The 26,019-nt window shown below is 36.7% G+C and overlaps 2 non-coding genes across 2 annotated transcripts; both read right to left on the reverse strand.

Annotated features, from left to right (window-relative positions):
• Window positions 1-1,477: 1,477 nt before the first annotated feature.
• Window positions 1,478-1,584, reverse strand: LOC121207335 (small nucleolar RNA R71). Its single transcript, XR_005902425.1, has one exon. It is a non-coding gene; the product is annotated as a small nucleolar RNA R71 (small nucleolar RNA).
• Window positions 1,585-25,612: 24,028 nt separating this feature from the next.
• Window positions 25,613-25,720, reverse strand: LOC121206851 (small nucleolar RNA R71). The gene has a single exon (XR_005902022.1). It is a non-coding gene; the product is annotated as a small nucleolar RNA R71 (small nucleolar RNA).
• Window positions 25,721-26,019: the final 299 nt, after the last annotated feature.

Here is a 26,019-nt window from a genome sequence, read left to right on the forward strand (position 1 = left end):
TCTAATTTTATTTAAGCTAGGATGATTGCTTTGATTAAATAATATTTATTTGATTCATGCTTATAATGTTTGTGCCTCAATCGATCATGTTTTCAATTAAAATCAAGTTTGTATTTCGTTCATACATGATTGAAATGCACTTGAATTAGCTGAGTGATCCTAACCAGACGACAACTAATGGACACATAATTGAAATATGGATGCTCAATTTAGATCCTAACTCGATTAAATTGTAGGTTGCATAACAACTCTAACCAAGCTCTGTTATCTGCATAGTTTTTAGATTTGTGTGATTAAACTGTTCCCAATTACCTCAGACGAATATTAAGAAACCCTTCGTAAATAAGGATCAGTAAAATGTTTATTTAATAAGTAAAGGATTTCGAGAGGACCTAATGTGGTTTCCAAACTCATGAAAGATCGAGTTTCCATGGAATGTTTTTTCGAATGTTATTAAGCATGTTGATAATAAGTTGAGCTTAATTAAAGTAATTTTCCTAGTTTATTTATGTTATAATTGTTGCAAATTGTGTTTAATTTTGCTAAAATCTATTTCATTCATATAGTTTGCATACTTAGGATAATTTACATTAGGGGTCATTCCATTTAGTTTAATATATTTTAATCATCACTTCTCAACTATATTGTGTTTTTATTTACCAAATTGTTAATATAGTTTTACAAGTTAGGTGATTTAGCACAAATACAATCCTTGTGGAGACGATAACTCGATACTTGCTTATTACTTGATAACAACTGTGTACACTTGCACAAACCTATGCGTTACAAGTTTTTGGCGCTGTTGTTGGGGATTGTTAACTGTTGCCATAGTTTTTTTTTCGTGAAATTATTTACTTCTAATTTGGTTTATTTCTAACATTACTAACTTATTCTTTTTAATTTTGTGATTTTATTTTTAGGTGTTTATGAGCATAGATTGGATTATGGATTTACTCCCTGTAGACCCTGAAATTGAGCAAACTTTCAGACAAAGAAGACGTGAATGAACAACTCAAAGACAAGTCGAAATGGACCTTGGAAATCAAAATAAAGACCAAAGAAATGAAGCCGATCATATACGAAATCCCATCCTCATTGCCGATGATAGGGATTGATGCATCAGACAATATGCTGTGCCACTTTTTAGTGAGTTAAATCCAGGAATTAGAAGGCCAGATATTGAGGCAACCCAATTTGAATTGAAACCAGTGATGTCTCAAATGCTCCAAATGGTGGGCCAATTAGTGCTATGCCCACGAAAGATCCACATCTCCACCTTCGATTGTTTATGGAGGTAAGTGATTCATTTAAGATATCCGGTGTGACTGAAGACGCACTGAGGTTGAAGTTGTTTTTGTACTTGTTGCAAGATCGAGCACGAACATGGCTCAATTCATTGCCACCAAGTTCCAAATCTACATGGTAAGAATTAGCAAAGAGATTTTTGGTTAAGTATTTCCCGCCTAGCAAAAATGCTAAGTTGAGAAACGATATCACAACTTTCCAACAATTGGCTGAAGAGTCTTTGTATGAGGCTTAGGAGTGATTCAAGGAGTTACTTCGTAAGTGTCCTCATCATGGGATTCTTCATTGTATCTAGTTGGAGACATTCTATAATGGTCTTAATGCACATACAAGATTGATGGTAGATGCTTCTGCGAATGGTGCAATTTTGTCTGAGTCTTATAATGAGGCTTATGAGATCATCAAGAGGATCACGAGTAATAACTATCAATGGCCAACAAATCAAACAGCTTTAGGAAGACGTGTAGCTTGAGTTCATGATGTTCACACCCTCACTTCGTTATCAACTCAGGCATTGTTTATTTCCTCTATGTTAAAATAGTTTATCGCTAATAGTGCTAATAATTTTGCAGCTCAGCTACCAAGTCCATTTGAAGTAGTTTCATGTGTATACTGTGGGGAAGGTCATTCTTTCAAGAATTGTCCATCAAATCCCGAGTCAGTATACTATGTGGGGAACCAACATCAATATAGGAGTGGATAAGGACCCCAGTCCAAATTCTACATTCTTTCATGGTGAAATCATCCTAATTTTTCTTGGAGTAACCAAGGAAACATACCGAACAACAACTTTTTGTAGCATAGACCCAACCAATATCAAAGGTTTAACCAACAAGCTCCAAAACCACCTCAAGCTGAGGCATCAAACAGTTTGGAGAACTTGTTGAAAGTGTACATGGCAAAGAATGACGCTTTGATCCAAAGCCAAGCAGTAACACTGAAAAATTTGGAAAACCAAATGGATCAGCTAGCTATGGAGCTTCGTAATAGACCATAAGGAACCTTGCCGAGCGATACTAAGAATCCAAGAAATTTGGATAAAGAACATATCAAGGCAGTGGCATTACGAAGTGATAAAATTCTGGAAGCCCGATTGATTGATGTCGAAGATAAGCCCATTGAGAAGAATCATGTAACACCCTTTACCCGTATCCGTCGCCGGAACAGGGTACGAGGTATTAACAAATTATAGTATATGCTATTAAATAAAACCCAACAAAAATATGGCGTGCAATTTGATCATTATAACATATGCCATTAACAATACAAATCAACTTCAAAGGCTTCGTACAAAATGATTAGTTTGATACTATAAGTAGTAATTTGAACCTAGACAATTATGACATGTAACAAATAACTAAGTCTGCTATACATGCCATATTTCAAAATGTTGAGTTCAGATACCAAGAGTATTGATAGTGCGAGCGGATCTTCTACAATCTCTGACTCCTGTGCTAGCTGAATGACACTATAAGACAAAGGAGAGAGAAGAAAGTAAGCTTATAGCTTAGTAAGTAAGTATATAAATAACAAATAAGAAATCTAATATGTTTACAACATAACTCAATTATGTCATATTTTTAATTTTAATTGTTTACTCCAATTTGATCAAGCTGTCCCTCCTGCGTCATGATCACTAAATAAATCATAACTCGAGTTATGAAACTCAAAATTCAAATCCGTAAAATTTCCCTGAATCTAGACTCATAAAAATTCTTACTAATATTTTTCTAGAATTTTTGGTTCAGCAAATTAGTACAGTTTATTATTTAAATTTTCCCATGTTACACAGCTCAACTGATCTGACCCCTGTTCACTACGAATTAAATTTCTCTCAGTATACAATTCAAATAACCATAAAACCTATTTCATTTAAAACTAGACTCAATAAGGAATTTAGGCATATAAACTATATTTCTTAATTTGTTTTGTACAATTTGTAATGATTTTTAAAAGTTGAAACAGGGGATTACATAGTCATCCTAAGCAAGTCTCACACAATTGTAAATATCTCAAAATATAGAATTCCTTTTTTTTCTATGTTTCTTTTATATGAAAATAGACTCATTAAGCTTTAATTTTACATCTCATTCAACCTCTAATTAAATTCCTTATATTTTTGGTAAATTTTCAAAATCACGTCACTGCTACTGTCCAAAACAGTTTCAATGCTAATTTCATTCTTTCACACATTCTTTATACTAACCTCATTTTAACTTACATACATATATATATATACCACAAATAATTTTCACCACATTTCATACATCGCAAGTGTAGGTCCATGACTACAATGTTTCCACAAAACCATCCCGTTGAACAATTCGGACTAATCCTCGATACTTGATGGTTTCAGCACACAGCCCCACCATCATATTTCATTTAATTCGGCTCTCTTGTACACATGGTGAACACTTAGTACCACTCATGCGACCTAGCCGATTTGTCTCATAGCTCTCTTGTCTACATGGTGTCCTTCACTTGGAATCACGCATGAGATCTGGCTACATTTATCTCTCACGTAGCTCTCTTGTCTACATGGGATACATCCCGTATCACACATGTGACCTAGCTACTACATAGTATCTCGTAGCTTTCTTGTACACGTGATGTGCACTCGGCATCATACATGTGACCTAGCTACGCTCCCTCTATTTTATTCGATTTTTCCGAATGTTCAACCGGGATCTCTCTCTATTATTTATTTCCATTCTTCCAATAGTCGATTTATACTTCAACATCAGCTAGTATATACATATAATAGGCTGAAATATAAGAATGTAAATGAAATTAATGTATTATTTACATACAAACTTACCTCGGTGCAAAAATATGGGAATTTTGCAATTTAGTCCAAAACTTTCTCCTTTCCCCGTTCGAGGTCGACTCCACGCCTTTCTTGATTATGAAGCTTGAAAGTTGAAGAAACCCTAGCTATGGAGGAGAGCAATTTTCGGCAGCAACTAGTGAGGATGATAACCAATTTTGTGTTATTTTTCCCATTTTGTTTCATTTAATATACAAATGACCAAAATGCCCTTACTACTAAACTTTCAAAAAAATTCCCTCCATGTCCAACTTTTGTCCATAACTTAAGAATGGGTCAAATTGCTATTTAAGACCTCCTAATTAATATCCCAAAGCAATTTCATACTAAAAACTTCTAAAACACAAGTTTTACAATTTATTCGATTTAGTCCCTATTCTCAACTTAAGGGCAAAATGCACAAAATTTCATCACGAAATTTTCATGAAATCATAAAATCATATCATAAACCCCAAAATAATTATAAAACGACTATTTCTATCTCAGATTTGTGGTCACGAAACCACTATTCTGATTAGGCCCTAATTCGGGTTGTCACAATTCTCCCCCCCTTTAGAGATTTTCGTCCCCGAAAATCTTACTGGTAAAGAGGTTCGGGTACTGTTTCCTCATAGCTTCCTCGAGTTCCCACGTAGCCTCTTCTATCCCATGTCTGTGCCATAATACTTTCACTAAGGCTATACTTTTATTTCTTAACTGTTTAATTTCTCGAGCCAAAATCTTTATTGGTTCCTCCTCATAGGTCATATCCGGTCGAATCTCAATTTCTGTTGGAGAAATCACATGTGAAGGATCAGAACGATAACGTCGCAACATTGATACATGAAACACGTTATGAATTCTTTCTAACTCTGCCGGTAAGGCCAACCGATATGCCACTGGTCAAATCCTCTCAGTAATCTCGTACGGCCCAATAAAATGCGGACTCAACTTGCCTTTTCGGCTAAATCTCAGAATCTTTTTTCCATGGTGACACCTTCAAGAACACTTTATCGCCCACCTGAAATTCAATCTCTTTTCTTTTTAAATCTGCATATGACTTTTGTCGATCTGAAGCAGCTTTCAAGCAATCTCGAATTACTTTTATTTTCTCTTCGGTTTCTTTAACTAGATCAACTCCGTGAATTTGTTTCTCACTAAGTTCGGTCCAATATAAAGGAGTCCAACACTTATGACCATACAAGGCTTCGTACGGTGCCATTTGTATACTTGACTGATAACTGTTATTGTAGGCAAATTCAATCAAAGATAGATATTTTTCCTAACTACCTCCAAATTCTAAGACACAGCATCTAAGCATATCCTCGAGTACCTGGATTACTCTTTCCGACTGACCATCTGTTTGTGGATGAAACGCGGTACTAAAGTTCAATTTTGTACCCAAAGCTTCTTGTAACTTTTTCCAAAATCTCGAGGTACATCTCGGATCTCTATCTGGTATTATAGACATAGGTACTCCGTGCAACCTCACAATTTCAACAATATATAATTCGGCTAATTTATCAAGTCGTATGTACTGGTATAAAGTGGGCTGACTTTGTTAATCTATCAACCACTACCCAGACAGCATCCTTCTTTTTAGGAGTTAAAGGCAAACCGGTTACAAAATCCATGGTAATCTTGTCCCATTTCCACTCAGGCACCATTACCGGTTGAAGTAATCCTGAAGGCACTTGATGTTCAGCTTTTACTTGTTGACAGATCAAACACTTGGTTACAAATTCAGAAATGTCCCTTTTCATACCTGGCCACCAATACAACTTCTTTAAATCATTATACATTTTTGTGCTACCAGGGTGAACTGATAAACAGTCACTATGCGCCTCATGTAATATTTTCTGAATCAATTCATCGTTTTTCAGTACACATATCCTGTCTCGATACATCAAACAGTCATCTGGTCCAACACGAAAATCTGAGTCGTAACCTGATTCACATTGAGTTCTCTTGGTTCGCAACTCACTATCGTTCTTTTGAGCATCACAAATCAACTGGAGAAATAACGGTTTAGCCCTCATCTCTGCTAAGATTGACCCATCATCAGACAATGCTAACCCCGTATTCATGGCTCTCAAAGTAAAAAGAAATTTCCTGCTCAAGGCGTCAACAACCACATTTGCTTTTCCCGGATGATAATCAATCACTAGATCATAATCCTTTAATAATTCAAGCCATCTCCTCTGTCGCAGATTCAAATCCTTTTGATTCATCAAATACTTCAAACTTTTGTGATCAGTAAAAATTTAGCATTTTTCACCATACAAATAATGTCGCCAAATCTTCATGGCAAAGACAATAGCGGCCAATTCCAAATCATGTGTAGGATAGTTCTTCTCATGCGGTTTTAACTGTCTCGAAGCATAAGCTACCACTTTACCCTCTTACATCAACACACATCCAAGGCTTGTCAATGATGCATCACTATAAATTACGAACTCCTTTCTTGACTCGGGCTGTACTAAAATTGGTGCTTCAGTCAATCGTGCTTTCAACTTTTCAAAACTCTACTGACATTTATCAGTCCATTCAAACTTAACATTCTTTTGCAACAACTTAGTCATAGGAGAAGCAATCATCGAAAATCCCTCAACAAAACGTCTATAATACCCGGCTAAGCCTAAAAAGCTTCTAACATCGGATACATTCTTGGGCGGTTTCCAATCAACGATCACAGAAATCTTGCTTGGATCCACCCGAATACCATCACCTGAGACTATATGTCCCAAAAATCTGACTTCACGAAGCCAGAACTCACTTTTACTGAACTTAGCAAACAGTTTCTTTTCTCTCAAAATCTGCAATATAGTTCTCAAGTGTTCGGCATGTTCAGACTCATCCCGAGAATAAATTAGAATGTCATCTATAAACACTACTACAAACTTATCCAAATATGGCCGGAAGATCCGATTCATTAAGTCCATAAATATAGCTGGAGCATTTGTTAAGCCAAAAGGCATCACAAGAAACTCATAATGTCCATACCTTGTCCTAAAGGCGGTTTTTGGCACATCCGACTCCTTAACTCTCAGCTGGTAGTAACCAGACCTCAAATCAATCTTTGAAAACACTGTGGCCCCCTTTAACTGATCGAATAAATCATCAATCCTCGGAAATGGGTACTTGTTCTTTATAGTCACCTTATTAAGCTGACAGTAATCAATGCAAAGTCTCATTGAACCATCATTCTTCTTTACGAACAATACAGGAGCACCCCAGGGAGAGAAACTCGGTCTCACAAATCCCTTGTCTGTTAATTCCTGCAACTGAGCCTTCAATTCTTTTAATTCAGTCGGAGCCATTTTATATGGAGCAATCGAGATCGGTGCAGTACCCGGCAACAAGTCAATGGCAAACTCTATCTCTCTGTTCGGAGGCAACCCAGGCAATTCCTCTGGAAATACATCTGGAAACTCACAGACTATCGGTACTGATTCAAACTTCAGTTGAGGCAACTCAGTATTCATTACATAAGCCAGATAAGCTTCACACCCTTTTCTCATGTATTTCTGTGCAGACATGTGCGAAATCACCATAGGCAATTTATTTGATTCATCTGTTTCAACCCACAGAATTTCTCCATTTTCACATTTCAACTCTAGTGTTTCTTGTTTACAATCTACCTTAGCATCATACAATGTCAACCAGTCCATTCCCAAGATAACGTCAAACTCATCAAATGGTAACAGCATCAAATTAGCCGAAAAACAGTGACCTTGAATCATTAATGGGCAATTCTTGCAGACCTTGTCAACTAGCACATATTGGCCTAAGGGGTTCGACACTTTAATCGTAAACTCAGTAAACTCAACAGGCAACTTTTTATTAGATACTAAATTCATGCAAATATAGGAATGAGTGGACCCGGGGTCAATCAATGCAATAACAATAGTATCATAAAGAGAAAATGTACCAGTAATGACATCGGGAGATGATGCATCTTCTCGGGCATGTATAGCATAGGCTCTAGCAGGTGCTCTAGCTTTTGATCTTGCCATTGAATCTTTCATCGCAGTTTTACTGCTAGTCCCACCTCCAGTATTTCTCGGTGGTCTACCTCTACTAGCAGTGGTATTCTATCTAGCACTCTGAAATCTTTCTTCTTTAACTTTCTCCAGACAATCTCTAATAAAATGCTCGCGAGAACCGCACCTGAAACAAGCTCGCTCGGTGTGACAGCCCTAATGTGACCCTAGTCAGGAAGTGGTTTCGGGACCACTAAACCGAGTCATAAAAATAATTAACCGTCATAATTGATGCTCATTATATGTACATGTGCATGTGTGAAAATTGCATGTTTGAATTTTGTTAATTGTAAGTGAATTTTATCAAATAGGACTTATGTGAGAAAATTTAGAAATGTGCTAGGCAAATGCAAAGTGGCCTATTAATGCATACTGTGAAAATGATGGGTTGCATGTCAATTTACCCAAATTAAGGCATAGTGGCCGGCCATGCTATGAGTGGAAACATGTCACAAACATGTTATGTTAGTGATGTATGTTAGGAACAATAAAATAAGGAGTATGGGTAATAAAGAAATGGAAAAAAAAAGAAAGAATGTGTGTGATTGTTTCTCCCCCTCCCCATTGCCGTGAATGTAAGAAAGAAAACAAAAAAAAAGTGTCCATCTTTTTTCATTTCTCTTGGCCGAATGTTCTAAGGAAGAAAGGAAACAAGTTGTGTTCTTTGGTTCTTCTTGGCCGAATTGAGAGGAGGAAGGAAGGAGTGAAGCAATCGGTCATCTTAGGTCGATATTAAGCTCAAGAGCAAAGGGGATCTAAATCCGATAAAGGGAAGGAAAAAGTGGTCGAATAGCCATCGAAATCGTTCGACAATATCCGAGGTAAGTTCTTGAGTAATAGAGCTTAAATTATGATTTGATTAGATCATGTTTTAAGCAAATCAAAATCATGCTCTTTGTGTGTGGCTATTGAGCCGAAATTGCAAGAGTGATAAGTGTCTTGTGTTTGAGTTTTGCTAATGAAAATGAAATACGAATGTGTCATGATTTGTTGTTAAATGTGCATGGTTATTCGAATGATGTCCGGGCTAAGTCCCGAAGGCTTTGTGCTAAGTGACCATATCCGGACTAAGATCCGAAGGCATTTGTGCGAGTTACTAATTCCGGGCTAAGCCCGAAGGCATTGGTGCGAGCTACTAAATCCGGGTTAAGTCCCGAAGGCATTTGTGCGAGTTACTATAACCGGGCTATGTCCCGAAGGCATTTGAACGAGTAGCTATATCCGGTTAAATTCTGAAGGTACATGATTCGGGAATGAACGATCTTGCTGTAAAAATTTCAGTTAATACGCTTGTAACAACCCAACATTGAGGTATGTTTCGTATGTGCTTTGAATTAGTTGAGCCCTTACAAATAAGTATTCGCTCAGTTGATAAATGAGCTACCGGCCTTTGGCTAAGTTGATCTTTGTGTATGAATATAAGGGTTGGTAATGTGAAGTAAGTATGATATTGAAAATTCGTGCATATGAAATTATCTGTTTAGCTACGTGAATGCTATACCTTGGTTGTGTCTAAATTCTTTGCTCAAAACTTACTAAGCATTTAATGCTTACTCCGTTTCTTTGATTCTCTATTTTATAGATTTTGGTTCTTCAGCTATCGGACTCGGGAATTTTGAAGTCGAAGTCGCCCACACTATCAAAGCTCTTTTTGGTATACTTTTGGTTGAACTTTGAAATGGCATGTATAGGACTACCCTTTTGTTGTTGGTCATGTACCCTTCGGTTTTGTGTAAATTTGGATAGCCATGCGAAAATGGCTTAAATATACTTTGATCATAGCATTATAATCGTTTTGCATGTTGTCCGTCGAGAGGTATGGAAATGTTGGTAACGGTTAGCCATGGGAATGGTTATTCATGATCACTTTTGGAATATGTATGACAAGCTCTAGTTGATCCATGGAGGATCATGAAATAGGTAAAGTTTACCTTAAAAATAGATGCTGGCAGCAGCAGTGATGTGGATGTGAAAAATCACTAAAAATAGTAGGAATGGAATTAAATAGTGAATAAATTATGTAATCGAATCTTGATGAATCTATTTTCATAGGAAAGTAACGAAACATTCATATGAACAGTATATTATGAGATGTTAAAGTTTTCGTGAGACCGGGGCAGAACGGTTTCTGGATCCCCTGATCTGACTTTGGAAATTCATTATAAATTAACCAGAGACATTTAGAAGTCATTCCATATATTTATAGATTTCTCTTTGAGTCTAGTTTCTATAGAAACAAACGGCATCAGTATTGAAGCCCTGTACAGGGAGATATCCAAATCGTAATGCATGAAGGTCAGTGTAGTCACACCCTGTAACAGGGGAGACTTTAACTAATAAACTGTACTAATTGGCCTGACCAAAAATTCTAAAAAAAATATGTAGATGGAAATATGAGTCTAGTTTCAGGAAAAAATTACGAAACTGATTTTCAAGTTTTAGAACTCAAGATATGATTTTTAAGGTGACAGTGACACAATTAGCCAACTGCCTGGAAATTTTTAAAATGGACTGTAAAAGTAAATGAATTAAGTCGGTTAGCACCTCGTGTTCGAATCCGGCAACGGTCTCGGGTACGGGGTGTTACAATTTTATTGGTATCAGAGCTACGGTTTAGTCGATTCTAGGACTACCGTAATGCGTTGGGTCTAGCTATACATGCCATTTTATGTGATTATTTGATAGTGTGGTGATTTCTGACATTTGCAAATGTGTTTATTTATAGTAATGGATCCCGATCCCGACCGAGCGGTAGTTGATGATCTTGAGAGTGTAGCGCCTGCTCCCGCACAAGGGACAGCTCCGGCGGACTCTCATCCTATTGCTAGTAATCCGAATGATGAGCCTAGACAAGCTTTCTATAGCGTGATGAATGATTGGTTCAACCAATACATTCGAACTAATACGGCTGTTCCACAACCTCCATTCCCGACAAATACCACCCCCGCACCTACAATACCTCCGGTAACGGACCAAATAAGGTCAAATAAGCCCCCAGTTGATAGAATCCGAAAACACGGGGCTACTGAATTTAAAGCCACGGACAGCGATGATGCCGAGCAAGCGGAATTTTGGTTGGACAACACTATCCGGGTACTAGATGAACTATCTTGCACACCCGATGAGTGCCTAAAGTGTACTATCTCCTTGCTACGTGATTCTGCCTACTATTGGTGGAATACGTTGACTTCTGTGGTGCCCAGAGAGCAAGTAACTTGGGAGTTCTTCCAAACCGAGTTTCGAAAGAAGTATATCAGTCAGAGATTCATTGACCCAAAACGGAAGGAATTTCTTGAACTCAAACAAGGTTCCATGTCGATTACCGACTATGAACGAAAATTTGTGAGGCTTAGCCGGTACGCACGAGAATGCATTTCCTCAGAAGCCGTGATGTGTAAACGTTTCGAGGATGGGCTGAATGACGATATAAAGCTGTATGTAGGCATTTTGGAAATCCGAGAATTTGTGGCACTTGTCGAGCAGCTTGCAAGGCCGAGGAGCTCAGTATGGAGAAAAGAAAAGCTAAGGTGGGAGCAAAGGAGTTTCATAAGAGGTCTTCGGGGAAGCCCTTCCCACGGTCATCGAAGAAATTTAGAGATGGCTTAGGCCGGTCTAGAGACACTTCGGGCTTTTCTAGACGAGATCGCGATCGACCCCTTTCAAGTGCACGAGTCACATCGGTCTCCAGTGTGGGAAATGATCGTCGAGATAGAACGGAGTGCCAGTATTGTGGCAAATGGCATTCTAGAAGTTGTAGATTCCATGACCGCTCCTGCTACAAGTGCGGGTCAGTTGACCACTTTATCAAAGATTGCCCGAGATTGTCTGAACAGAATGTAAACTAGAGTGGGAAAACGAGTGCTACCACTGCTCGAGGTAGACCATCTAGAAACACGGGAAATGCTAGTGGTGGTCAGAGAGGATCTAGAGATGCTATGACCAGATCTGAGGCTCGTGCTCCTGCTAGGGCTTATGCTATACGCGCACGCGAGGATGCTTCCTCGCCAGATGTTATTACCGGTACTTTTACTCTCTTTGATACTAATGTGATTACTGTGATTGACCCTGGTTCTACTCATTCTTATATATACGAAACCTTAGCATCCAGTAAGACTTTACCTATTGAGTCTACTGAGTTCGTAATTCGGGTGTCAAATCCCTTGGGTCGTTGCGTGCTTATCGACAAAGTGTGTAAGAAATGCCCCCTAGTAATTCGAGATTCCTGTTTTCCGGCGGACTTGATGCTTTTGCCGTTTGATGAATTTGAAGTTATTCTTGGTTTGGATTGGTTGACCGTGCATGATGCGGTTGTGAATTGCAAAAGCAAGACTATTGATTTGAGGTGCGCAAATAACGAGATAATTTGAGTTGAGTCTATGGACTTAAAAGGGTTGCTAGCTGTAATATCAGCAATGTTGGCCCAGAAATATGTAAGAAAAGGGTGCGAAGCATACCTTGCGTATGTACTTGATGACAAAGAATTAGAAAAGAAACCCGAATCTGTGCCGGTGGTTTGTGAATACCCGGATGTTTTTCCCGAAGAATTACCGAGTTTACCACCTGTTCGGGAGGTAGAGTTTGGTATTGAGCTTGTACCTGGAACTACGCCAATTTCGATAGCTCCGTATCGTATGGCACCAATCGAGTTAAAAGAATTGAAAGCTCAGTTGCAAGAGTTGACTGATAGAGGTTTCGCTCGACCAAGTTTCTCACCTTGGGGTGCACCAGTATTGTTTGTGAAGAAGAAGGACGGAACCATGAGGTTGTGCATCGACTATCGTCAGCTGAATAAAGTGACAATAAAGAATAAATATCCGATACCGCGTATTGATGATTTGTTTGATCAATTAAAGGAAGCCTCAGTGTTTTCAAAGATAGATTTGAGATCGGGTTATTATCAGTTGCGAATTCGAGATTCGGATATACCCAAAACTGCTTTCAGAACGAGATACGGCCACTACGAGTTCTTAGTGATGCCGTTTGGGCTCACTAATGCCCCTGCGGTATTTATGGATTTGATGAATCGGATCTTCAGACAGTATTTGGACCGGTTCGTAGTTGTGTTTATTGATGACATCTTGGTCTATTCAAGAGATGAGACCGAACATGCTAAGCACCTGAGATTAGTGCTGCAAATTTTACGGGATAAGCAGTTATATGCTAAGTTCAGTAAGTGTGAGTTCTGGTTAAGAGAGGTTAGCTTCTTGGGCCACGTGGTATCCGCATCGGGTATTCGAGTTGACCCGAACAAAATTTCAGCCATACTTAATTGGAAGCCTCCGAGAAATATTACTGAGGTTCGGAGCTTTTTGGGGCTTGCCGGTTACTACCGACGGTTCGTAAAAGGTTTCTCGATGATAGCCACACCGATGACGAAGCTACTTCAAAAAGATGTTAAGTTCGAATGGACGGAAAAATGTCAGAAAAGTTTTGATCAACTGAAAACTTATTTGACCGAAGCTCCAATTCTAGTGCAGCCCGAATCAGGCAAAGAGTTTGTCATTTATAGTGATGCGTCCCTACTTGGGTTAGGTTGCGTATTGATGCAAGAAGGTCGAGTTGTGGCCTATGCGTCGAGACAATTAAAGCCACATGAGAAAAATTATCCGACCCATGATCTCGAATTAGCTGCCATCGTATTCGCCTTGAAAATATGCCGACATTACTTATTTGGTGAGAAGTGCCATGTATTTTCGGATCACAAAAGTCTCAAATATTTGATGACTCAAAGAGACTTAAATCTGCGACAAAGACGTTGGCTTGAGTTGTTGAAAGATTATGAGCTTGTCATTGATTACCACCCGGGAAAGGCTAATGTGGTTGCGGACGCCTTAAGCCGGAAATCACTGTTTGCTTTACGAGCGATGAATGTACACTTGTCTGTTCTACCCGACAATGTGTTAGTAGCAGAATTAAAGGCCAAACCATTATTGATTCATCAAATTCGTGAAGCTCAGAAAGTCGATGATGAATTGGTTGCAAAACGGGCTGAATGTGTTTCGAACATGGAATCCGAATTTCAAATTGACGACGACGATTGTTTGAGGTTCAGAAGTCAGTTGTGTGTTCCAAGAAATTCAGAGCTTATTTCGATGATTCTGAACGAAGCCCATTGTAGCCGAATGTCAATTCACCCGGGGAGTACGAAAATGTACAACGATCTGAGACGTCAGTTTTGGTGGCATGGTATGAAACGAGACATTTCCGAATTTGTTTCGAAGTGTTTAATATGTCAACAAGTGAAAACGGAACATCAAGTGCCTACAGGTTTACTTCAGCCGATCATGATACCTGAATGGAAATGGGATCGAGTCACGATGGATTTTGTATCTGGGTTGCCATTGTCGGCAAGTAAGAAAGACGCGATTTGGGTTGTTGTTGATAGACTGACAAAGTCAGCTCATTTTATTCCCGTGCGTACAGATTATTCACTGGATAAACTAGCTGAATTGTATGTTTCTCAGATTGTAAGATTACACGGGGTACCTATTTCTATTGTGTCGGATAGAGATCCGAGATTCACCTCGCGATTTTGGAAGAAATTGCAAGGAGCTTTGGGTACCAAGTTGCATTTTAGCACCGCTTTTCACCCCCAGATGGATGGTCAATCCGAGCAGATAATTCAGATACTCGAGGATATGTTGAGATGTTGCATCCTTGAGTTTAGTGGTTCGTGGGAACGGTATTTACCATTGATTGAATTTGCTCACAACAATAGTTTTCAGTCAAGCATTAAGATGGCACCTTACGAGGCTTTGTATGGTCGTAAATGCCGTACACCGTTGTTTTGGACCGAGCTTAGTGAAAATAAAATCTTCGGCGTTGATTTGATTAAAGATACTGAACAGAAACTAAAAATAATTCGTGAAAGTCTGAAGACAGCTTCAGATCGTCAGAAGTCGTACGCGGATTTAAAACGAAAGGACATTGAGTATCAAGTGGGAGATAAAGTGTTTCTTAAGGTTTCACCTTGGAAAAAGATACTCAGATTTGGCCGTAAGGGCAAATTAAGTCCGAGGTTCATTGAGCCATATGAAATATCCGAACGAGTTGGTCCAGTTGCATATAGGTTGATTTTACCCCCTGAACTTGAAAGGATTCACAACGTTTTTCATGTTTCGATGCTTCGACGTTACAGATCTGATCCTTCGCACATAATAAACCCCTCTGAGGTTGAAATTCAAGCCGATATGAGTTATGAAGAAGAACCGATTCGTATCCTGGCTCGTGAAGTGAAAGAGTTGTGAAACAAAAGGGTTCCGTTAGTAAAGGTGTTATGGCTCAAACACGGGGTCGAAGAAGCTACTTAGGAAACCGAGAACTCTATGAAAGAACGATACCCAAACCTATTTATCGGTAAGATTTTCGGGGACGAAAATTTCTTAAGTGGGGGAGAGTTGTGACAGCCCTAATGTGACCCTAGTCGAAAAGTGGTTTCGGGACCACAAAACTGAGTCATAAAAATAATTAACCGTCATATTTGAAGCTTATTATATGTATATATGCATGTGTGAAAATTTCATGTTTGAATTTTGTTAATTGTAAGTGAATTTTATTAAATAGGACTTGTGTGAGAAAATTTAGAAATGTGCTAGGCAAATGTTAAAGTGGCCTATTGATGCATGTTAGAAATGCTTGTACTTGCATGTCAAATTGGCCAAATTCAAGATGGTGGCCGGCCATGTTATGGACTAAAGCATATTATAATTATTTTGTGTCAACATTTTATGCTAATAATTTTATGTTACAAAATGAAATAAGGAATAAGGTTAATAAAATACTAGTTAATGGGAGGAGAAACCAAAGTTTCTCCATCCTTGCTCCTCATTGCCGTACCTAGAAGAGAAAAGCTTTGAAAAATTCAGCTATGGTGGTTAGCTAAATCAAGGTAAGTTCAAGGATGATTCTTGGATTTTTAGCATTTTTTTTAGTTAGTCATTAAGTTCTTTGCTTAACCCATGACCAAAATTTGAAATGGTGTGGTGTCTTGAGCATTCGGTTTTAGTTATTAAAGGATGAGATTGGGTTATAGTCTTTATGTTTTATGAAGAATTGTTGAAGAGAAAATGTTCAAGAAATGGTTGTTGTTCATGTTATTTGGATGAAAAAGAAAATGGTAGTTAGGTGAAGTAGAGTCTAACAAATGAGCACATATGTGCATTAGTTGCTAAATGGAGAAAAATCGGCTAACAAGTTGTGTACTAAGGCCGAATATGATTTTGGATACTATTGGGAAATGTATGTGTTTTGAATTGATGGAATGGAGAGGATGCTTTAATTGTGTTATGAACAATTATATGTTAAATTAAGGTTTGCTAAGCTAGCTACTAAGGTGAAATGCAAATGTTAGCATTTGATTTGGTAATAATCTGCTTGGGGACAGCAGCAGTAAGGTGATTTTGGAAAATCGCCATAATTTGTAGAAGTTGAATTAGAATCTGAGTAAATTATGTCATTAAAGCTTGAAGAGTCTAGTTTCTTAAAAAAGAAACTATAAAAACAAAAGAGTTACCGATCTTGAGATATTTGAAGTATTGTGGGGCTGAGTCAAAATGACTACTAGATTCCCTGTTCTGTTTTTATAAAATCAGTATAAATTGTACAAAAATGGCCCTAAGATAAAATTTATGTGCTTAGACTCCTTAATGAGTCTAGTTTCAAATGAAATAAACAAGAACATATTTTGAATTCTGCACAATGAGAAATTTGATTCCTAGTGAAGGATAGTCAGTTTAGTCAAACAGTGAAACAAGGTGAACTTTAAGAAAAATCTGGTATTGTTGGGCTAAACTAAAAATTTTGGAAATTTTATGGATAATAGATAAATGAGTCTTCTATCAAGAAAAATTTACGGCAATTGATTTGGAGTTTTGTAGCTCTAGTTATAAAAACTTTAGTCACTGTTGCTCAGGAAGTCAGCTTATAGGGAAATTGTAATTATATTGTAAACATTAATGAAAATTTGCTAATGAATTATTTATTGATTTTTATAAAGCTTACTATAATCTATGTGTGTGAAAGTGGAATCTATATGTATTATATTCTGAAAGTAATACTTGAATAGTCGATTAATGACTAGTTTAAAATTTGTTGAACTTAAGTTCAAGAGCATGGGGGGGCAATTTCAGATAAGGGAAAGGAAAAAGTAATCGAATAGCCGTTGAAGTCGTTCGACAACATTCGAGGTAAGTCTTCAAGTAATGAAACTTAGTTTATGATTTGATTAAGTCATGTCATATAAGCATAACGAATAAACGGAGATATAATGATTAGTTTATACTTATGACGGGTGGCCGAATGTGTATAGAGATCATGTTAGAAAGCCACTCAAAATCATGCTCTTTGTATGTGGCTATTGAGCAGAAATTGGTAAGGTTTGATAAGTGTCTTGTGTTTGAGCTTTAGTAATGAAAATGAAATATGGATGTGTCATGATTTATTGATATATGTGCATGAGTATTCGAATGATATCCGGGTTATGTCCCGAAGGCATTTTTGCTAGTGATTATATCCGGGCTAAGTCCCGAAGGCATTTATGCTAGTGATTATATCCGGGCTAAGTCCCGAAGGCATTTGTGCTATTGATTATATTCGGGCTAAGTCCCGAAGGCATTTGTGCTAGTGATTATATCCGGGCTAAGACCCGAAGGCTTTTGTGCTATTGACTATATCCGGGCTAAGACCCGAAGGCATTTGTGCGAGTTGCTATATCCGGCTAAATCCCGAAGGTACTTGGGTTTGGAAGTGAGCGATCTTGCTGTAATAATTTCAATTAATACGCTCATAAAATCCAAACGATAAGGTATGTTTCGTATATGCATCGGAAAGGTTGATTCCTTTTAAATAGTATTCACTCAATTGATTAACGAACTTCCGACCTCTAGTTAGGTTTGATTCCCTGTGTATGAATATAATGGTTGAAGCGTGAAGTAAGTATGATTTTGAGAACATGCATATATGCAATTATTCATTTAGTCATATGAACGCTATACTTTAGTCGTAAATAATTTCATTACTTGAACTTACTAAGCATTAAAATGCTTACTCTGTTACTTTGATTCTCTGTTTTATAGATTTTGTTCGTCAGCTATCGGACTCGGGAGTGTCAAAGTCGAAGTCATCCACACTATCTAAGCCACTTTTGGTACTCTTTTAGTTAAATTTTGAAAATGGCATGTATAGGGCTGACCCATGTTGTTAATTAAGTACCATTGGTAATGTGTATTCGTATAGCCATGCGAAAATGGCTCGTATATTTCGAAGTATAACATTATGGTCTCAGATATGGTTATTAAATGGTGTGGAAATGTTTGGTAATGACTAGCCATTGGTATGGCCAATCATGGTCCTATTGGTGCTACGTACGCCATGGCTAATTGGGATTACCCTTGATAAAAATGTATGTCAATTTGCTATTTGATTCATGGAAAATTATGAAATAGGTAAAAATGTACCTTAAAATAGATGCTAACAGTAGCAGTGACGTAACTTGGAAAAATCACTAAAAATAGTAGGAGTGGAATTAAATAGTTAATAAATTATGTAATCGAATCTTGATGAGTCTATTTTCATATGAAATAAACCAAATGACCACATGAGCCGTATTTTATGAGATGCTTAAGTTTTAGTGAAACAGGGCCAGAGCGTTTTTCTGGATCCCCTGTTCTGAGTTTTAAAAATTACCATAAATTAACCAGAGACAATTAGAAGTCATTCTTTATATGTATAGATTCCTTTTTGAGTCTAGTTTCATTAGAAACAAACAGCATAAGTATTGAAGCTCTGTGCAGGGAGATATCTAAGTCGAAATGCATGAAGGTCAGAGTAGTCGAACCCTGAAACAGGGGAGACTTTAACTAATAAACTGTACTAATTGGCTAGACAAAAAATTCTAGAAAAAAATTTGTAGATGGACATATGAGTCTAGTTTTAGGAAAAATTTACAGAATCAGTTTTTGAGTTTTGTAACTCGAGATATGATTTTTAAAGCGACTGTGATGCAGTTGGCCAGCTTGTCTGGAAATTTTAAAATGAACTGTGTAAGCAAATGAATTAAGTCCGTTCACACCTCATGTTCGACTCCGGCAACGGTCTCGGGTACGGGGTGTTATAAATATACTTCAAAACAATATGGCCATTAAATTCATGTTATACAAACATTTAAATAAAAGCTATATATGTTTCATTTTATATATAAAGCACACAAATAAATACACCAATCTGTATCACACGATTATAAAATTCGTTAACTTATAAAAACCATGACTAACATTATAACATAATTCTATTGTATATTTAGTTTTATTAAAATATGAGCAAGTCATCATCAAAAACCATAGCTATAATAAACACCTATGCCAAATTAATAATATCAACATTATAGACTAAACACCACATCCAAGATTTATACACACTTAGCAAATTTATTCCTTGCCTATTTGGCTAATGAAGTTAACTACATAGATAGTACAGGTTATGCCAATTAGTCATAAACTAAAAAATGTCATTTCCTATTCATAACAAACGTTGATCAAAGGCATACATTTATGAAACATACTTAATACTTACGAATATAGACATGCATTTTAATATAATCATGAAATCAAGCCAAATCATCTTATTACATAAAACAATGCAAAATCAAGCCATATCTATTTCACATATTATAATAAAGTTCCTAGAACTTCACATTGCCGAAGCATATAAATCAAAATCATCACTTATACTTACATTATATAAACCAAATCTGACCATTAATTCACTTATTGTACATCTAACATCTTTCTTAATTATTCAACCCACAACTCAAGATCACAACATCAAGCATAACCCAATTATATCATAAACACATAAAATGGACATAACTTTCGAAACATACTTAGATCACAACCAAATTCACACGACCATATCAATACATACCACAATTATAAACCATAACCAAGATTACATATACTTAAGTAACATATTTAGCCATTTTTGCATGGCTTAATAATTACAACTTCAAAATTAACCAAAATCTAAGCTAGCCTATACATGCCATAAGTTCAAGTTCAAACCTTTAAAAGTACCGAAAACAGTCGATAGTGTGAAAGACTTCATTGACGATCCCAAGCCCGTAACTTGATCCAAAATCTATAAAACAAAAACTCATATATTCACAGGGTAAGCTTTTATAGCTTAGTAAGTTATAAGCAATTAAACAACTCAAATATATAAACAAATCATTTTAAACCAACCAAATTATATTAACAATATCAAGCTTATTTTCAACTTACAAATTTCATAAATAATATACCTGTACATAAAGCCTTTACCTTGGCTAAATATTCACAAGGTTAAGTCATGAAATCATTGTTCAATTTTCAAAAGCCAAATTGTTATTATAATATCTACTGCACATGTATTTGTATACGTAAGCTCATAAATCAAGATAAATTTTTTTATACATACATTAACTAAATGGCCGATTATGCAAGATCATATATATATGCATAATAAAAACCATTTCAGCAAGAATCATACTTCTTGTTCCCAAGGCCGTATACACAAGTCATATTCACATATACTTTTCATTCATGTTACACATGGTTATAACTAATATCATAATATTCACTTACCTTATTTCAAATAAGTACCAAGCTAATACATACCTAATCACTTAGCTAATTTTGCATATTTGTTCACCACTTATCGATGCCTGATGAACCATTCAGAATTGGATATGACACTCGAATAATCATACACATCGTACAATGCCAACGTCCCAGAAGTGGTCTTACATGTAATCACATATCGATGCCACTGTCCCAGACAGGGTCTTACTCTCACACATATGTCAGAATCACATATCGATGCCATGGTCTTACTCGCACACATAAATCAGAATTCTACATCTTGACATATGTATCCTAACTATTCCTAAGGTTCATACAGGGCTTTCAGATGTCGTAACCCAGTCGAAACGAATTCGAAAATGTAGTAGTCAAGCCTTTTCATATTTGGCCATAGCAACTATAAATTCATACATTTCATAACAGCATATATATAGCATTTAACTACAATTAAACACATCTATTTGCTTATAAACTTAGCTAGGGCGTTATAAAACGGAACAAGGCAGTTAGTCGGCGACTTTCGTTTTCCCCCCAACCAAATTTGTTTTCTTTGGTTCTTGATCTAAACATATTCAAATTAAGTTCATTCAAACATATTTTCATTCAATTTAGCTCAAAAAAACATAAATGGGAAAATGACCATTTTACCCCTGACATTTACAATTTTTACAATTTAGTCCCTATTGTACAAAACACAAAATAAACCAAATTTCTCCATACCCAAGCTCGGTCGAATATTACCCATGTCTATACAAGCTCAAAAAACTCATTTATTTGACATCTTAGTCCCTCAAATTATTATTTTTTGCAATTTAGTCCTAATTACTCAAAATCATCAAAAACTCCAACACAAAATATGTTAATCTAAACTATATCTTTCATAATTCATCATCAAACAACAAAAATCACAAGCTCTCAAAAATGGCATAACTCAAAATATTCACCAAAATCAAAAACTCAAGCATGGTTTTTGTAGTACTCGAAGCAACGATCTCAAAAACATAAAAATTATCAAAAATCGAGCTGAACACTTACCTTGATTGAGCTTAGAATCAACCAAACCCTAGCTTCATTTCTTTCCTTTTTATTTTGTTTAGTTTCGGAAATGAAGAACCATTATAACACATATATCAACTTTATTTTATGTTTTATGATATATATATTGTAAGATATTTTAACTTAAAGTTTAATTTACAAATTTAACCTTAATGAATTATTATATAAACTTTATATTATAAGCCTAATACCGTCCAACTAACATGAAAGTGGGCTATTTACAACATAAAGGTTCCCATTAAAGAAGCCAATAGCAATTAAGTCCCTTTTAGAAATAACCACCAAATTTCCCTTTTACGCGATTAAGTCATTTTATTTAATCGGATACCTAAACAACAAAATTAAATCACAAAAATTTCACAGATATAAATTCATATAAAATAAACACAGAAAATAATTTTTAAATATTTTTCTAACTCAAATTTGTGGTCCTGAAATCACCATTTTGATTAGGGTCTAAATTGGGGTGTTACACCAACTCAATTATACGGTAACTGAAAAGGAACTCTTTGCCATAGTTTTAGCTTTTGACAAATTCCTCTCATATCTTATAGGTGCCAAAGTTATAGTATTTACTGACCATGCAGCCATTAAATACTTGCTCACGAAGAAAGATGTGAAACCGAGGCTAATTCGTTGGATACTGTTACTCCAAGAATTTGACCTTGAGATCCAAGATAGAAAAGGTGTCGAAAATCAAATAACTGATCATCTGTCGAGGTTGGAATAAGACGAGGTAACTCAATCATGCGTGCCTATCTATGAGAATTTCTCAGATGAACACTTATTTGAGGTAAGTCAAATTCATGAAACACGTTGGTTTGTTGATTTTTCCAATTATCTTGCAAGTGGAATAATTCCTCGAGATATGACATACCAACAAAGGAAAAAATTCCTTCATGATAGTTGGTATTATTTTTGGGAGGATCCGTTTTTGTTTAAACAGTGTGAATGTAACACCCCTTACCTATAATCGACGCCGGAATAGGGTACGAGGCATTACTGGACTTATACACAAGCATTCACACAAAATCGAGACGTAAATTTTAATCCAAATTTAAAAATTTTCACAAACATTCGTGACATCCCTAAAATGAACCTACGAGGTCCAAAACATACACTGGAAGCCGTTCAGGACTAAACCGAGCATTTTAGAAAATTTCACAACACTTCAAAAAAATTTTCATGTTTTAAGAGCCACACGCCCGTGTGGCTTGGGACACACTCATATGGCTTGGGACACGCTCGTGTGGGCAGGCCGTGTGGTCTCACATGCCCGTGTCCCTAAATCATATAACTCTCTGTTTGTCACCTAAGAACAAATTGAAGACACATGGCCAAGTCACACACCCGTGTGCTAGGCCCTGTGGTCGATTTAATATTTATGATTTTTCAAAATATAGTTGCAGACTTCACACGCCCAGGGCACACGCCGTGCCTGAGGCCGTGTCTCTATACGGCTAAGACACATGCTCGTGTCTCTCCCCGTGTGCTCAATTCTGAGCATTTTGTTTTGTAAAACTTAAGGTACAGGGGACACATAGCCGGAACACACGCCTATTGGCCAAGCCGTGTGTCACACACGGCCTAGACACACGCCTGTGTGTCTACTCGTGTGGACAAAATCGAGGCTATTTGCCAAACCATTTTGTCACCCTTTTATGCACACACCTACACAACAAAACATGACATCAATCCAAGCAATTACATTCAACCAATTCAGCCAAAATTAAGACATCCACACCTCATTCACAAGCTACCATTTACCACATAAAAATATGATAAACCGTAATCTATACATATTTTTATCCTATGCTTAGCACATTTATGGATGGTTTCTCCTTAGATTTGGTGAATTCGATGCTTCTAATTCTTTAATTTCATGTTTTATACTTAGGTGAGCATAGGAGAGTAAAAATAGCGAGAAACGGGCCAAAAACGGAGAAAATGGACCTGTATAGGAAATCAACACGGCCTAACTTCCTCACACGGGTAAGTCACACGGTCGTGTCTATTTGGCAAGATTGAAGGATGACTTACACGGGTAGACTACACGCCTGTGCCTATTTAACAGCCTTAACCACAGTCTGGAGCAATCGCACACGGGCGTGTCCCTGTCGAGCCCAAGTATAGTCCTATTCGAAAAAGGCTACTTTTGAGGGCTCTTAGGAATTCTAAAGCCTATTTAAACACCTGAGGAGGCACTTAGAACACATACACAAAGAAGGAGGCAAGGAATTACTCAAGGGAAGCCGATTGATCCATCTCAGAAGCCAGATTCATCGTCAAGATTGAAGATCTCTCTTTAATTTCCATTCAAGGGTTTTGGGTTTTCTTTATGTTTTGTATTCATTATTCTTCTAAGATGTTTTCTATTATAATTATGAACTAAACCCCCTAAATACCTATGGGGAATGAAACCTAAGACGGATCTTGTTATTATTATCTAAATTGTATGATAAATATTTGACTTGTTCTTAATTATGTGTTCTTAATTCTTGTCTTAATATTCCAGGATATTGATTCAAGTTATTGCGCTTATTCTAAGAGTAAATTTTTCATAATTAATCAGAGTTGATTGCATGCCTATAGATAGGGTGATAGATTTTTTCGGATTAGGGTGAAACATAATAAGGGGATCCATAGATCGAGTTAATGCAACACTAGGCATTAATTAGAAAGAGATTTCATTTAATCAACCTAGGGTTAGACGTTATTAGTCTCGAGAGAGATAATAAATATAACTTAGGGATTTCTACAGATCAAGTCAAATGAATAAATCATCTGATTCAGAGTCAAATAACAAGTAAAGTCTAGGTGGATTTTTCCTTGGGTATTGTCATAATCAATTGAATGTTTCCTAAAAGCTTTTCCCCAATTTCTCTCTGTGCACTCTTAGTTTAGTTAATTAGTTTAAATATACAAATCCCTTAGTTTTTAGGCTAGATAATAAAAAGAAAGTAATTACTAGTACTCATGGTTCCTTTGAGTTCGACAATCTGGTCTTGCTAAAGCTATACTACTGTTCAATAGGTACACTTGCCTTCATCGTGACAATAGTTAGTTTCAAGAATGATTAATTATAAATTTTTAAAACCTATCACAAATATCACGTATCAAGTTTTTGGCACCATTTTCGAGGAACTAAGATATTAGGAACACTCAATTTTTATTACTTTAGCCATTATACTTTATTTTAAATTTAAATTTTTATTTTATTTTCTAATTTTACTTTTATTCATTCCTGGCAGGTTTTTATAGTGTATGACTGGAAGAAACCCATCGGTACTATTACTATTTGATAGTGAGATCGATCGCACAGTTCACAGAAACTGAAGAGAAATAAGGCGAAGCTTAAGATACACAGAGGAAGAGCAAGAGGACAACACTTCAACACAACCAGTAAATCAGAATCCTGCTCCGCGTACTATGTATGATTATGCTAAACCTTATTTAATAGGAACTGAATCGACATAGTTAGGCCTGTTGTTGCTGTGAATAATTTTAAACTGAAACCTAACACCATTCAAATGATCCAACAGTTTGTTCAGTTTGATGGTTTTCAGGACGAGGACCCAAACGCTCATTTGGAAATTTTCTTAGAATTTTGCGACACTTTTAAACTCAATGGTGTTTTTGATGATGCCATTTTCCTTTGGTTATTCCCTTTTTCATTGAGGAACAAAGCTAAACAGTGGTAGAACTCGAAACCACGAGGGTCAATCACTACTTGGGAACAAATGACCGAAAAATTTATATTAAAATATTTTTCGCCGGCTAAAACAGCCAAATTACGTAATGATATCTCCTTTTTTTGTGCAAATGGATTTAGAAACACTCTATGATGCATGGGAGAGATACAAGGACCTTTTGCGAAGGTGCCCTCACCATGGGTTACCATTCTGGCTATAGGTTCAAACATTTCACAATGGCCTGAATCCTTCAACTAGACAGATGATTGACGCAGCTGTTGGTGGAACTATCAATAATAAGACACCTGAGGATGCTTATGAATTTATAGAAGAGAAGTCACTGAATAATTATCAGTGGCAAGTCATGAGGACAAAGCCAACAAAAATAGCCCGCGTTTTTAACATCGATTCGGTCACCATGCTCTCTAATCAGGTAGAAATTTTGAATAGAAAAATTAACGGTTTTATTGGTTCTTCACAGGTTCACCCATAATGCAGTGCGA

This window comes from Gossypium hirsutum, chromosome A09 (assembly GCF_007990345.1).
Source record: "Gossypium hirsutum isolate 1008001.06 chromosome A09, Gossypium_hirsutum_v2.1, whole genome shotgun sequence".
Classification (NCBI taxonomy): Eukaryota; Viridiplantae; Streptophyta; class Magnoliopsida; order Malvales; family Malvaceae; genus Gossypium; species Gossypium hirsutum.